Source organism: Sus scrofa, chromosome 14, assembly GCF_054392235.1.
Source record: "Sus scrofa isolate SSC_HxYL_T2T_F1_AM1 chromosome 14, Sscrofa_HxYL_maternal_Yorkshire_Landrace_v2.0, whole genome shotgun sequence".
NCBI classification, from domain to species: domain Eukaryota; kingdom Metazoa; phylum Chordata; class Mammalia; order Artiodactyla; family Suidae; genus Sus; species Sus scrofa.
In genome coordinates, this window is record NC_139396.1 from 115,416,366 (window position 1) to 115,433,241 (window position 16,876).

At 35.5% G+C, this 16,876-nt stretch overlaps 1 protein-coding gene across 6 annotated transcripts in view; it reads left to right on the top strand.

Moving 5' to 3' along the window:
• The window catches only part of LOC146396953 (uncharacterized), an 866,748-nt gene that overhangs the window by 628,860 nt on the left and 221,012 nt on the right, over positions 1 to 16,876 (top strand). For 2 of the 6 annotated variants that reach the window (XR_014827578.1, XR_014827580.1), the window contains exon 1: positions 3,226 to 3,385. The exons of 2 other annotated variants lie outside the window; for them this stretch is intronic. The gene's annotated coding sequence lies outside the window, so the exon portion shown is untranslated. Of the gene's footprint in view, positions 1 to 3,208; positions 3,386 to 16,876 lie in introns of those variants that run through there. 2 more of the 6 variants (XR_014827579.1, XR_014827581.1) reach the window with 2 other exon arrangements.

Genomic DNA, 16,876 nt, shown 5'->3' on the forward strand with positions numbered 1-16,876 from the left:
TTTTATATCCTTGCCTCCTTTGTTGAAGATTAATTGATGTAGTTGTCAGGGTTTATTTCTGGGTTATCTATTCTGTTCTATTGGTCTGTTTGTCTGTTTTGGTACCAGTACTACACTGTCTTCTGTCTTGATGACTGAGGCTTTGTTATATTGCCTGAAGTCTGGGAGAGTTATGCTTCCTGCTTGTTTTTTTGTTTGTTTGTTTGTTTTCCCCACAGGTTTGCTTTGGCAATTCTGGGTGTTTGGTGGTTCCAAATAAATTTTTGGATTCTTTATTCTAGTTCTGTGAAAAATGTCATGGGTAATTTGATAGGGATTGCAGTGAATCTGTAGATTGCTTTGCTTTATATAACCGTTTTAATGATATTAATTCTTTGAATCCATTAGCATGGAATATCTTTCCATTTCTTTGCATCCTCTTTAATTTCCTTGATTAATGTTTTGTGGTTCTCAGCATACAAGTCTTTCACTTCTTGGTCAGGTGTATTCCCAGGTATTTGATTTTTTGGGGTGCAATTTTAAAAGGTATTGTATTTTTGTATTCCTTTTCTAATATCTCATTGATAGTATACAGAAATGCAACTGATTTCTGAATGTTAATCTTATATCCTGCTTCTTTGCTGAATTTGTTGATCAGTTCAAGTAGGTTTTGGGTTGAGTCCTTAGGGTCTTCTATATACACTATCATTATCTGCATAGAGTGATATTTTTACCTCTTCTCTTTCAATTTGGATATCTTTTATTTCTTTTGTTTGTCTTATTGCTGTGGCTAGGACCTCTGATACTGTGTTGAATAAAAGTGGTGAGGGTACACATCTTTGTCTTGTTCCAGATTTTAGTGGGAAGGCTTTCAGCCATTCTCCGTTGAGTGTTATATTTGCTGTGGGTTTGTCATAAATGGCTTTGATTATGTTAAGGTATGTCCCCTCTGTACCCACTTTAGTAAGAGTTTTTTTATGAATGGATGAGTGGACTTTGTCAAATGCTTTTTCTACATCTATTGAGATGATCATATGGTTTTTGACTTTTCTTTTGCTAATGTGGTGTATGACATTGATTTGCAAATGATGAGCTATCCTTGTGAAGGTGGGATAAATCCCATTTCGTCATGGTGTATGATCTTTTTTATGTGTTTTCAGATTCAGTTGGATAAAATTTTGTTGAGAATTTTTGCGTCTATAATCATCAAAGATATTGGCCTATAGTTTTCTTTTTTGGTGGTATCTTTGCCTGGTTTTGGTATGAGAGTGATGGTGGCATCATAGAATGTCTTTGGGAGTGTTCCTTCTTTAAACTTTTGAAAAAGTTTAAGGAGAATGGGTATAATTTCCTTTTTGTATGTTTGGTAGAATTCACCTGTGAAGCCATCTGGTTCTGGACTTTTTTTTGTAGGGAGTGTTTTTATGATGTATTCAATTTCATTTCTAGTGATTGGTCTGTTCAGTTGATCTCTTTCTTCTGAGATTCAGCTTTGGCAGGCAGTAAGTCTCTAGAAAGTTGTCCCTTTTTTCTAGGTTGTCAAATTTGTTGGCATATAATTGTTCATAGTATTCTCTTATGGTTTTTCATATTTCTGCAGTATCTGTTGTGATGTCTAATTTTTCATTTCTTATTTTGTTTATTTGAGTTCTTCCTCTCCTCTTCTGGTGAGTCTGGTCAGAGGTTTGTCAATTTTGTTTACCATTTCAAAGAACCATCTCTTGATTTGATTGGTTTTTTTCTATTGTTTTTTGAATCTCTATTTTATTGATTTCCTCTTTGATCCTTATAATTTCCTTCTTTTTCCTTGTTCTTCTTTTTCTAATTCATTTAGGTGGTGGGTTAAGTTATTGATTCAAGATTTTTCTTCTTTTTTGAGGAAGGCCTGTATAGCTATGAACTTCCCTCTGAGCACTTCTTTTGCAGAATCCCATAGATTTTGAGTGGTTGTGTCTTCATTATAATTTTCTGCAGGTATATTTTTATTTTCCTTCTTGATTTCCTCATGACCCATTGATTTTTTAGTAGCATGTTGTTTAGTCTTCATGTAGTAATTTTTTTATCATGTCTTTTCCTGTGGTTGATTTCTAGTTTCATGCCATTGTGGTCAGAGAAGATCTTGTAAAAATTTCTATACTCTTAAATTTGTTGAGGTTAGCTTTGTGCCCCAGTATGATCCTTGAGAATGTTCCATGTATACTTGAGAAGAATGTATATTCTGATTTTTTTGGATGTAATGTCCTGGAAATGTTGATTAAGTCTAACTTTTCTATTGTGTCCTTTAGGATCTCTGTTACTTTATTGATTTTCTGTCTAGGGGATCTGTCCATTGATGTGAGTGTGGTGTTAAAGTCTCCTATTATTATTGTATTCCCATCAATTTTTCCTTTTATGTCTGTTAGTATTTGTTGTAGGTATCTTGGTGATCCCTTATTAGGGGCATATATATTGACGTTTATAGTATCCTCTTCTTGAATGGATTCTTTTGCCATTAAATAGTGTCCTTTGTTGTCTTTCTTTATGGCCTTCATTTTAAAGTCTATTTTGTCTCATATGATTATTGCAACTCCTACTTTCCTGTCTTGTCCATTGACATGAAATATCTTTTCCCATCTGCCAAGGCCAGCTCAGCAGGTGAGGGCTGAAGAATGGGTGCTGTGAAACTTAAGAAAGGGTTAACATAAAACAAGACACAGACATTTATCTTAATTAAAGTTGGGAACTGGGAGACTCAAGGTCTCAGGGACCAAGAGCACCACCTCAAGAAACCACAGCATTTTTATTGTGCACTTTAGGATTATGTCAAGTGAGGAGGGGGTTGTGCAGGATATTATTCTTTTATTATTTTTAAAGTCACATAGCTGGTAGCTGGTTAAGCTTTTATTCCAACCAATCATTAGCTCTGAGGAAGCATGGTGTCAGCTGTCTATGCATAGTATCTAGAAAATCATCATTGTGCTTCTGAAGACTGGTGTGCCTATCTGAGGCAACCCAGCATGCCTAGGTTTGCACCTCGTTCTCCTTGCAGATACATGTCTTGCTAATGAAGCCTCATAAACACTCTGGGGCTATGAGACTCCTCTTTCTCTTATTTTAACAGGACATATCATACTGTGCAAATGGCATGCCTATCTGCACAGGTCTGGCATGCCTAGACCAATGCACTATGTCCTCATTCAGCTACCACATAAATAACTTATGCCTTTTGGTCTTTGTTCTTAAGGTTAAGTTATTTGCCAGCACTGCAACTGTTTTTCAAGCAGGACTATGGGGTAAAGGTAAAGGAGGACAAAATGGAGTTTTCAGCATAAAAAATAGATGCAGAGAGGCTAAGAAAAGATTGCGGAAACATACCTCCCGACATCCGTCCCCTCACTTTCAGTCTATATGTGTTCTTTGCCCTAAGGTAAGTCTCTTGTAGACAGCAGATTGAAGGTTTTTGCTTTTTTAGCCAATCTGCCACTTTGTGTCTTTTGATTGGTACATTCAGTCCACTGACATTTAAGGTAATTATTGATAAATATGTGTCTTTGCCATTTCAAACCTTGTTTTCAGTTTATTCTGTGTTTCTCCTTTCATTTTTTGGTTGGATGATTTCCATTTATTATATGCTTGTGTACTTTTCTCTTTAGTTTTTGTAAATATAACATTTGGTTTTGATTTGTGGTTACCCTGTTTTTAAGTACTTTAACCCCTTCCTGTATCTCCTTGCTTTAGCCTGATAGTCATATAGGCTCAAACACATTATTTAAATTTTAAAAAATTCTATATTTTCTTATTTTCCTTCCCCAACTCCATGATTTTGAAGTCAATTTTTAACATCTTCATGTTTGGGGTTTTTCTTTGTTGTTCCTTGTGTTTATCATCAATTTTACAGTGGGTTTTTTTTTTTCCTCTTTTAGATCTGTATGCTGGCTTATTTAAGTGATTTCTTTCCAGTTGTGGTTTCCTCCACCTATTTCTTCTCACATTTTTTTTTAATTTAAAGAAGCCCTTTCAATATTTCTTTTAGAATGAGTTTAGTGTTGCTGTACTCTTTTAGCTTTTTTTTTGTTGTTGGAGAAATTCTTTATTTCCCTTCTATTTTAAATGATACTCTTTCTGGATAGAGTATTCTAGGCTGCAAATTTTTTCCTTTCAGCACTTTAAATATATCTTGCCACTCCCTTCTGGCCTGTAGTGTTTCTGTAGAGAAATCAGCTGATAGTCTTATGGGGATTCCCTTATAATGAACACTTTGTTATTTTCTTGCTGCTTTTAGAATCCTCTCTTTAACTTTTGCCATTTTTATTATGTCTTGCCGTGGTCCTATTTGAGTTCAATTTGTTTGGGGCCCTCTGTGCTTCCTGTATCTTGATATCAGTATCCTTTAGATTTGGAAAGTTTTCAGCCATAATTTCTTCAAATATATTTTCATTCCCCTTTTATTTTTCTTCTCCTTATGGAATTCCTATTGTGCATAGATTGGCCCCCTTTATATTATCACATAGATCCCTTATATTGCTTTCATGTTTTTTTTTTTTTTTAATTTGATTTTCTCTCTGCTGTCCTAATTGGGTGATTTCCATTATTCTATCTTCTAAGTTATTAATTTGTTCCTCTGCATTATTCATTCTGCTCTTTGGTGGCTTTAGCTCAGTTTGCATCTCTGCAAATGAATTTTCTAATTTTTCTGTGTTCCTCATATTTTCTAGTTCCTTTCTAAAGTAATCTTCATTACTTTTCATATCCATTTTTAATTCCTTTATATTCAACCTTATTTCCTTCTTTCGCTATCTCCCTTTGGAACTCAAAGTCTGTCAGGCTGCAGAGGTCTGTTTCATTGTTTGCTGCTTCAGATGAATTCTTCTGTTCTTTTAAATGAAAATAGTTCCTGAGCTTCTTTATCTTGCTTATATTTTCCTTTTTCTGTGAGTTTGGGGAAGCCAAACTGTAGTCTTGGAGGGCTATTTTTATGTAAGAGCACCCCTTTGTATTTTGTGGGGGATTACTATTTATTTTTGGCATGGGATTTTGCATATTTGCTGTCTCTTTCTTTGGTGTGAGCTGGCTGTTTCTCCCAGGGTGGCTGAGTGTGTTTCCAAAGAGAAGGAGGCAATGAGTAGGGCTAGTAGTCAGTGCCTGGTTTCTGGGCTCTTAACAGCAGCAAGGATATGCAGGAAGGTAGTGCAGGCTACTCCTAGTTGCAGGGTCGTAGGATGTGGTAATGAGCCTTAGGCAGATTTACAAGGTGCCCAGAGCATTTGGCAGTGGAAGTGGCAGTGTGTATGAGTTCCCAGGGGAGTGAGAGCAACAACAGGTAGTTGTTGCTCCTCTGAGGTTATTGGGGCCACAAGTGGTGCCTGTTCAGGAACCCCTAGTGGTAGTGGGCCATGCCCACTGCTGGAGTCAGTGATGACTGTGGTGGTTTACTCCCACCACCTGTAGACCATGCAAGAAGCACCCTGTCCTGATTAGCCCACACAGGAGGTGCTGCACAGTCTGGTCCTAGTTGCAGGATCTTGGGAAGTGACAGTGATCAAGCGTGTGGGCACTCCCTAGAGCATTTGGTAGTGGCAGCAGCAGGTCAGGTATGCTCCCAAGAGAACAAGAGCAACAACAGGTGGTGTTCAGTGGCAATAGCCTCCTCTGTGGTGCCCTCTGAGGTAGTTGAGGCTGAAAGTTGTTCCTGTTTAGGGACCCCCAATGGCAGTGGGACATGCCCACCTCAGAAGTCAGAGATAACTATGATAGTTTGCCTCCACCACCTGTAGACCACTCAAGTAACACCCTGTCCCACTTAGCCCACATAGGAGGTGCTGCACAAGGTGCTCCTACTTGCAGGGTCCTGGGAAGTGACAGTGACCAAGCATCTGGGCACTGCTTGGAGCATTTGGCAGTGGCAGCAGCTGGGAAGGTGTGTTCCTAGGGGTGCCAGAGCAACAACAGGTGGTGTTTGGTCACAGTGCTCTCCTCTGTGGGGCCCTCTGAGGTGACTGGGGTGACAGGTGGTGCTTGTTCATGGACCCCTAATGTGGCAAGCCATGCCCACCTCTGAAGTCAGAGATAACCATGGTGGTTTGCTCTTGCCACTTCTAGACTATGAAAGAAGCACTTCATCCTGTTTAACCCATGCAGGAGGTACTGAACCAGCTGCTTCCAGTTGCAGGGTCTTGGGAAGGGACAGTGATCAAGCATCTGGGTGCTGCCCAGAGGTTTGGCCGTGGCAGCAGCAGGGCAGCTGTGTTCTCAGGGGAGTGAGAGCAGCAACAGGTGGTGCTCAGTTGCTGACTCCTGAAGTGACTGGGGATGCAGGTGGAGCCTACTCACAGGCCCTCAGTGATGGCAGCCCATGACTCCTTCTGGCTTTGAGATGATCTGAGCAGTCCACCCCTGCAGCCTGTAGATCACACAAGATGCACCACATTGTCCCTAGCCCCCTCTGCCCTATCCCACACAAGAGGTGCCTAGTCACCTCTCATAGCCCATACAAGAAGTGCATGGTCTCCTGTAGCCTGAGCAAGTGGCTTCTTGCCACCTATAGCCTGCACCAGAGCTTCCTGCAATTTTAGAGCCTTTGTACACTGGGAGATTCCTATGTCAGTCTGGCCCTCTTGCTCTCACTCTCCCCAACAATGGCACCTTGCTTCTCCTGCAGGCCCAGACCTCCTCCCTGGTTCCCTCTGCCATGGTATTCTACTCCCCAGACCATAGCACACCACTCCTCCCACCCTGTGGTACACAGCTCCTTAGCCCCTGAGGCTGTCCACACACAGCCAACCCTAGTCCTCTTCCCGGAGCTGACCTCCAAAGCCTGCATCTCAGTGCCCAGCCCCCACCTGAGCATCTCAGGTTGTGGTCTCTGGGGTGGTGGTGCAGGTGATCTGTGTGACTCTTACTCTACTTTGCCCTCCTCAGTCCAGCTGCTGCACTTTTCTTGGTGACTTTGAGGTCTTTCCATCTCGGCTGATTGCCCCATTGGTTAGGTGGCTTTCCAGGGTATGGGGTCCTTTTCTCTTTCACAGTTCCCTCTCAGGAATGCTAGTCCAGTCCTGATTCCTTTTCTCACTCTATTCTTTCTTTCCTTTTGTTCTACCCAGTTATGTAAAGAGTTTCTTGCCCTTTTTGGAAGTTTAAGTTCTTCAGTTAGTGTTCAGTAGGTGTTCTGTGTGAATTGTTTTACATGTAGACGTATTTTTTTGATGTGTTTGTGGGAGAAGGTGAGTGCCACATCTTACTCCTCTGCCATCTTGATCTTTCCTCCCATTTTAGAACTTTTAAATGGAGGTCATCAACTTGATTCAAAACATACTCATATTTATTTTTGTTAAGATTGAAATTCAGGAGTTCCCGTCGTGGCGCAGTGGTTAACGAATCCGACTAGGAACCATGAGGTCGCGGGTTCGGTCCCTGCCTTTGCTCAGTGGGTTAATGATCCGGCGTTGCCGTGACCTGTGGTGTAGGTTGCAGACGCGGCTCGGATCCCGCGTTGCTGTGGCTCTGGCGTAGGCCGGTGGCTACAGCTCCGATTAGACCCCTAGCCTGGGAACCTCCATATGCCGCGGAAGCAGCCCAAGAGATAGCAACAACAACAAAAAGACAAAATAAATAAATAAATAAAGAAGAAATTTAAAAAAAAAAAAAAAAAAAAAGATTGAAATTCAAATTTAATATTTGTTTTAGAATTTGAAGAACACTGGAATAATCTGTTGTCCCCCAAACATCATCAATTTTGAAAATGTTCATGAAAGTGAAAAACAGAAATAATATCACTAGAGAAGTGACATTTGGAAGGATGTCTTTTATCCCACTTCAAAAAAGGTAGTCACAAAGATCATTTTTTAGCTTTTCCAAAGTCCCTGTAAATGACAGCAAAGAAGGCTCTGCTTTCACCCTAACCATGAATAAAAAGAGAAGAGTCAGTTCCAAAGAACCTGGAGGACACACCAAAACCTCCCAAGAGCCCCACTGAGAAAACAGGTGGCCAGGTAGACTTATAGTGAGAAAATTTGTAAAAATATTTAACTTTAAAAAAATATATACCAATCCCTTACTTTCAGAATAACTTTGTAGAAGCTTAAAGACAGTAAGTAGAAAACCTTTCAGAGGGAAAAATTATAACCACCACTACTACAACCAAAGGAATACATGTGATTATTTAGCATAACTAAGATGAGTCGTTTTCATACAATGGAAGCTTTGCAGTTATAAATCTGTTCAATACAAGTTCCATGTACTTTCCCTGGTTGTAGTGGTAATTGTAATATTAATAGCTTCCTTTGGTATATACTACTGAACAGGAAATCATTAGTCTTCTCAAGGATTTCTTAATGTTAGTGATATTATCTATATTTTACAGATAAAGAGGTTTATGCTTTAACAGGTTATCAGTTGCTCAAGGGTCAAATTCAAGAAGAATTTAAGGCCAATTAGAACCTAGATTTGGATACAGAGTACACATCAATCCACTTGTTTTCCTCCTTTAAAAGTGTTTTGAATCAGCTTCTATTTTTATTCAATGCAGTGTTGTGAATGTATTTATAGTGTTAATTACTCCTATAACCATATTGAGGGTTATTTATCTCCTAACTAGATGGTCTAAGATTTATGCTTTGACTTCTTGTGATTTTCTGAATGCACTATGGCTTTTAAAGGCTTTGAAATGTACTGTCAAGAGTAAATCTGGTTTGGAGTTCCCATCGTGGCTCAGTGGTTGACAAATCCGACTAGGAACCATGAGGTTGCGGGTTTGATCCCTGACTCTGCTCAGTGGGTTAAGGATCTGGTGTCACCAGGAGCTGTGGTGTAGGTCACAGACACGGCTTGGATCCTGCGTTACTGTGGCTCTGGCATAAGACAGAAGCTACAGCTCCGATTAGACCCCTAGCCTGGGAACCTCCATATGCCATGGATGTGGCCCTAGAAAAGGCAAAAAGACAAAAAAAAAAAAGAAAAAAAAGTAAACCTGGCTTCAGTTTAACCTAATATTTTCCAAGACTGATAAAAGTATATTTCTTTCTGTATATTATATATAATATATATTCTTTATTTGCATTTTATAATATATGTATATAATATATATTATTATATATATTATAAAGAATCACAGAATCATTTGCTATTTTTGTTTAATTCTCTCTCTCCCATCTTTCTGTCTATTCTGTGAAAATGAACATTCAACTACACATTGAGAGAGGTTTTTCTCATATGTTGGCATCACCAATTGCTTAGTTCTAATGCCAAAGAAAGACTCTATCAAAGTATGAGCTTAAGATAATGAGTTATAAAGGAATATTATCATAACCACACATTTTAATTTTATTACTTCCAGTATGACTTGAGAAGGAGGAAAAAACAGATGTTAAAACTATTTGTAGAAAATTACTTTGCAGTTTTCTGGAAACCATAGCTTACAAATTTATGTTGTCCTTAAGATAATTTCTGTGACAGATTATCTCTTCTGGGTGGCCATAGATACAAAAACAGATTTATTCCACCTGTTTATTACCCTGGCAGTTTCTAAACAGAATTTTGTTTTAACTTTCATTTGCGATCTCCCTAGGCTTTACTTGATTTGCTAATGCCCTGTATGAATAAGATAATCTAATTAAACATATAGGATCATAAAGTTATAAAATATAAAACTGAAGGAAACAACTTGAAGACTATTTCATTGAACCTTAAGACTTTTAGTGAGTTAGTAAGAGTGTGTGTGTGTGTCTGTGTGTGTGTGTGTGTGTGTGTGTGTGTAGCTTAATGAGTTAAATTGATCATTTAGTTTTCTTAGACTTGACAACCAGTGTCCTAAACATTACTATGCCAACTCAGCATCACTACTGGGAAACACCAAGGCCAACCCGTAAAGTCAAATGTAAATCTGTTTGGAAACACATTTTTGTTTAAATTTACCTCACAAATGGTATACTGGAGATGAAAACACTGTCCAAAGTGTAAACTATTATATATATATATTGATTAATTTTTCACTCCATAAACATTTTATTTTCTGGAATAAAATGGCCTAGTATTAATTGCAGTGGCATATGATGTGAATTTTTCCAGGTTATTTGTCTTTTAATAAGCTGATTAGTGACATTCCATTTGGTAAATCTGGGCAGGTAAACAGTATGATACAGGGATGTAACCAGAACCCCAGGTCTTTTTTTCAACAAGCTTCCTCTGTGTCTTGCATTAAATGAAAATGTCATTTGCTCTTTATATTTCATATCTCTCCTCTGTTTTCCATCATGTAGAATTATTTTTACTTCACACTTAAGGAAATGCTTGTCACATTTTTATCTTTTTTCCCTTTTTATAGCTTTCATGCTAATAAAAAATTGGTTTTCCTTATTGAGCAAAATATTTTCATGAACAAACTACAGTGACATGGTTGCCAACCCAGTTTAATGGTTCACATTAAAAATAATCATTTCTTTACGTTCATAGAAGTTCTTTCAATAAACCAATACTTGCACCCTATGCCATCAGTATACTGGTAAACTGAAAGGGCAGAGCCTGGAATAAATTTCAATTCCTGATCAAAGAAGAATAAATAAGGATTAAAATAATAGATTGATTCATTTGGTGACAGAATGTTTTTAAATGCTTTTGAGAGAGACACTGTCTCCTCTCTGCAAATATCAAAATAACTAATTGCTGCTTCTTGACAAAGAGTATTGCTTACAAAATCGTTAGGAAGGTTACTCATTTAAGGAGCCCTCATACTTTTCCTTTCAGTCTTTCTCTTCATCTTATTTCCCTCCTCCATATGAAGCCTATATGATGCCATATTCCAGCCATCACAAGCTAAAAGACACAAAGGCCAGGCATTTAATAAAGGGCTTGAGGACATACTGTGCTTCTGTATGTGTGTGTGTGTGATGTATGAGCGCTAATTCTTAAGTGCATGTGCTTTTTAAGCAGTGATTGATTCCTTAAGTACTATTAGTTGTTTCCATAATTAATTGTGTCTTCTAGAAATACCATAGAGATTAAATTTTATTTGGAATCTCTTAATTTCTAAAGGTCATTTTCTGTTATGGGCTGAGTTATGCCCCCTTCAACAACCCCCAGTTTGTATGTTGAAGTTTTAACCCCTACAGTCACCGAAAGTGACTGTAGTTTGAGATGAGACTTTTAAAAAGGTATACATGGAAAATGAGACCATAGGGATGGGCCCTAATCCAGTATGACTGGTGTTCATAAAAGAGGAGATTAGGCCACAGACATTTCACAGACCGAGAGGTGACCATAGAAGGACACAGCGTTAGTTCAGCCACTTCCAAACCAAGGAAGAGAGGCATTGGCAGAAATAAAACCTGCCAATATCTTGATCTCATATTTCTAGCCTCTAAAATTCTAAGAAAATAAATTTCTATTGTTTAAGCCACATTTTCTGTGATATTTTGCTATGGTGGCCCTAGGTAACTCATGCAGTCTCCTTTTCAGAATATTTTCCTGGTCAGATAAAGCATGTTGAAGTGTCACATTTTGCCCAGAGCCTACTAAATTTTACCTCTGCTCTATTTCCTCATTGAGTCACAGTTTACCAAACTAGCTTATAATTTGGTGTTAATTGGTCAAAACATGAAGTTTTAACACTTTTTAATTGTTTTTTTTAATTAAAGTATGGTTGATTTACAATGTTTCTTCCATTTATGTTGTACAGCAGAGTGACCCAGTCACACACAATTCCCTCTCCTACACAGTAGGAGCCCATTTTTTAATTAAATGTTTTAGTTTAATATAATTGTAGATTCAGGGACAGATGTGAGAAATAATGCAGAGAAATCCTATGTATACTTTACTGAGTTTCCTCCAATGATAACAACGCAATAAATGTCACACTGGGATATTGGCATTAATAAACACATATACAGAACATTTTCATCACCACTTTTCCATCCATTATGTTGCTCTTTTATAATCATACCTGCTGCCCTCCCATCTTCATTCTCTTCTGAAACACTGAAACCATTAGTGTGTTTTCCAATTCTGTAATTTTCTTATTTTGAGAATGATAAATCAGTGGAATCATGCCATATATAAATTTTGGGGATTGGTTTTCACTTAGTATATTTTCTTGGTGATTCATCAAAGTTTTTATGTATATCATTAGTGGATATTTTTATGTTGCTGAGTAGTATTTTATGTTATGATGTATTTTAATTTGCATAACCATCAAGTTGTTGAAGAACAACTAGGTTATTTCCAGTTTTTATTTATTATGGGTAGAATTTCTATAAATAATCAAGTGTAGATTTTTATGTTAATGTAAGTCTTCATTTCACTGCAGCAAATGCCCAGGGATACAACTGCTGGGTGGGATAGTAGTTGCATATATAGTTATTTAATCTGGCAAACTATTTTTCCAGAATGGCCAAACCATATTATATTCTCATCAGCAGTGTATGAGTGATCTAATTTCTCCGCATCCTTGCTAGCATTTTGATGTCATCACTATTTGTATTTTAGCCATTCTAATAGGTATTAGTGATATCACATTATGGATTTATTTTGCATTTCCCTTTTGCCTAATGGTATTGAAATCTTTTCATGAGCTTCTTGCTATCTGCATATATTCTTTGGTGAAATCTCTTTTTGTATCTTTTGCCCATTTTCTAATTAGGCTGTTTTTTGTTTTTACTATTGAGTTTCAAGAGTTCTTTATATATCATAAATATCCATCCTTTGTCAGATGAATATTTTGCAAATATTCACTCTCCCTCTGTTGCTTATCTTTACATTTTCTTCAAAAGCTCTTTCACAAAGCAAAATATTTTTTGTTAATTTTGATGAAGTCCAATATGTCATTTTTCCTTTTATGTACTGTGCTTTTGATATTAAATCTAAGAGCTTTTTGCTTCACCCTGATCCCAAAGATTTTCTTTATGTTTTTTGTCAAAATTTTATAGTTTTATATTTTACAGTTAAATCATTGATCCATTTTGATTTAGTTTTTGTGAAATATGTGAGATTTAGGTTGAGATTTTTTGTTTTATTTAGTTTATTTATTATCTATGTAAGGCAGTTGCCTCAGCACTCTCTGTTGAAAAGACATTCAAATTTTTTAAATCCCTCAAAGGACTACTATTGCAACTTGGTCAAAAATTAGTTGGGCATACTTTAATGGACCATTTCTGAGTTCTCTATTCATTGATCTACCTGTTTATTCCTCTGTAAATATCACAAAATCTTACATTCTGTACTATATAATAAATACTGAAATTTAGTGTTGAAAACAGATATTCTTACCTTTGTTTCTGGTCATGGAGAGGAATGTTCAGTCTTTCACCATTAAGTTTATTGTTAGCTTTTGATTTTTGGAGATACTATTTCAACATGAAATAGGCTATAAAAGGAAGATTGAGAGATGGCAGTGGAGAGTGACAGATTCACCAGCAAACTCAGTAGAATATTTCAATAAATTATATAGAATATAATTCTAGAAATAGATACTTTCAATATAAATAATTATGGAAATAACCTCTATGTTTAAGTAGTTCTATAAAGGAAGGAATTGTTTATATACTCACATTTTACTATATTTTATTATATACATTTTCCATTACATATTAAACATTATTAAGCCCAGCTATCTTTTAGAACTTATCCTTTAATAGTATTTACTTTATCCCTCAATTTTTACAATTACGGTGTTTGTACTCTAATTTATTCGTTCAATTTATAACCATAAAGATAACTTCTAATCATACATAAGTACTAGAATAAGAACAATGAAGTTGAGGGCTTTATGTAAAGGAGTATTGAAATTCTAGGTAATAGTATCCTGTGGTAAATGGATTTCCATTTTTCATATTTATTTTCTACTTTGAGTACTTCATAACTCACAACCCCCCCAAAAAAGAGTTGAAACATGATTTTAAGCTCTAAATATCTGAACATTTCAAGTAATTGTTTTTATTTTATCAATTCTTTAAAAATAGCAAAACTCACTGTACTTAAATCTATTACTACCTTTGTTTTATGTCTAATTATAAAAAATAACCAAAACTTCAAATTATTCATTATTTTTTTAATTTGGAAATTTGTCTAATTCTCAATTAGTCCTAAATACCTTCCTATAAACAGTTAAAACTAGGTATTTAGAGAGGTGTGCCCCAAATGTCAGAATAAGAAGAGCCAAAATACCAAAAAAACAAAAATTTTATAAACACTATCATGCTAATAACAATCCTATTAATACATTTAGCCTAAGGGCATAAAAGTATGTATTAACTAAATGTATTAATAGTCATAAGTACATATTAGTAAAAGGTAAAATATCAGGTATGGGACAAACTCTTTTAAGATTTATGAATGTAAAACTGTCAAGTACTTTTGACATAGAAAAATTATTTTGATAGAATAATAAAATAACTCAACATTTTTATATATTAGAAGATGACATGAGTCCTCTTCTTTCAGTTCTCTGAATACTATTTTATTTAGCCTCCGAGTCAATGTTGAATCATAATTTAAATGCCCCATCTACTTCCTGATTTTAATGAAAATATTTTATAATGTTAACATGTAGTATAGTATGTGTATTTCTACTTAATTTGAAATTTTTCTAGTAATGCTATAATCTTTATCAATCATTTCTAATATATATTGTTATAATACTTTACGTTCTGTTATTTATCATATAACTGTTTGTATTGATTAATTTGTTTAGTTTTGTATCACTGGAATAAACCAATTTGGTCATAAATTATTCATATATACTCTCAGTTTTTTAGTAGCTAATATCTTTTTTTAGAATATTTTTATTTATACTTAGTAACTCTCCTTTCTTAGTGATACATTTATCAATATCACATAGTGAATTAATCCTGGATATAGTCTCACTTAGCCAAAATAATGTATTTTTAGAGAATCTGATGCCATAACTGGTCTAATTTTTTTGAAAAAAGTCTGCACAGTGATACAGAAGATGAAATATATGATATAAAGTGAATATTGTCATTAGAGAGAGCTAGTGTTTTGAGTAGCAGAAAGAGGTAGCATTTAGTTCTAACAGTGCGTGGATCATTCATTTAGAACCATACTGTACATTCGCTTCTAAATAAATGTTGAGAGCTAGTCATTTCTGAGGAAGTCGGCCAGGAAAAAAATAGTGACATGTGAGCACAAGGGGAGATTGTCCTTGTCCTACTTTAAGTTTGAGATTTATCTGCATTGTTTTTGTATCCTTCTGCCAAATTTTTGTACTCTGAGGTGCACTCTGACTCTAGTTATTCAGGGTCAAAATTTGCCTAGTTAGAAGTAAAGGAAGTAGCCAGTCAGCATCTAAATATATCACTCTTGAATGATTTGCTTAAGCAGAAGAGAGACTAAGAAAATTTATGCCAACTGGAAATTTGCCATGAAGGTTCTCAAGTGTTCTAAATACCAGTGTTAATTAAATTTTAAGTAAGGAAATTGCATTAACTGTGTTAGATTGTAAGGACACTGTTCAGTCCAAGCTACAGCAGTAATTTTTTAACTTTGACCCAAGTGACTCATTAGAATTCATGACATTTTAAAAAAATTGCTTAATTTTCCCCTGCAAGTTCATAGAAATATTATCTGGATAATTATCTAAATTATATCAGATGACAAGAGTAACATAAGGGAGAGAAGTTCATTGAGAGATTAGGGAGAAATAATTAATTGTAGATTAGAATAGCTAGATGTATATTTTTAAAAGATCATCATGGGGTAAGTTCTCCCCTTGGAGATAATTTATCCCAGGTCACATATATCCTGACACCAGAGTGGGCTGACTGAAATACTCATATTCACCTTCAATGAACGAGGTTTAAGTGGAAGGAGAATAATTTTGAGTTGACCTGTAGTATAATATAATTTAAAATATAATTTTAGGGAAAACAGCAACAACAGATTACTTATTAAACTCACATATTAAACAACATGGAATAAATACATTAACCAAAATAAAAGAAAATAATAAACAGTCAAAAGGCTGCTCTAAGCAACCAAGACTTGTCATGACCTATCCAAGCACCTATCCTTACACTTATGCTCACCAAAGTATATTGAGACTGACCAACATATACTGTTTACTGAGCCTGAGTAAACAGGTGGTTCCAATTAATGCTAAGTGATCTTTCTTTTATAAGTAAACCAAAATTGGTATAAAACAGATTATAAAAGAACAGGCTGACATTGAAGCAAAACTATTAAGAATTTATGTCCCACAAAATGAAGTTAGAAATGTTATTTTTCCACAGTAACAAAAAACTAAGGTGTCTAAAAAAGAGGTTTTAAGTCAAAGTATGATGAAAATTAATCAGTGACTGTCTTTAGATATAAAAAATATACCTCTTGTTTTTCTTTGCCTCTGTGTAAGTCTTTGAAACAAGAAAAAAAATTGGGAATTTGTATTTCAATTTACTCCACCTGTTCTAGACATAACATTGTGATCATTTTATACTAAAATATCAAATACTTATTTTATATATCTAAAATTAATATAATATTGTAAGTCAATTATATTTTAATTTTGAAAACACTCAAGATCACAAAGAACCAAAATGATCCTAGGAAAAAAACTGCCAGATTTCTTCTGATTACCATTCAATAAATACAAATTTATAAACCAATGAAACCCTACAGAATGACCCATCATCACTCCTATACTGGAAGCAAATATTCAAAAAAAATCTCAAAGACATAAAGAATGAAGCTATATCTAGCAAATATATTTAGAGAGCATGATTATATTACAAGTCTGTGTATCTTACAGTTATTTTAAAACATGACTGCAAATTCTTGTGAGTCCTCCATTGAACTATGATGTCTATTCTATGGAAAAAAGAGTGACGTTTCTTCAAAGAGTTAAAATTAGAACTACCATATGATCAACCATTTCTGCTTCTGGATATTTAACTGAAGAAAAAAACATACTAAATTA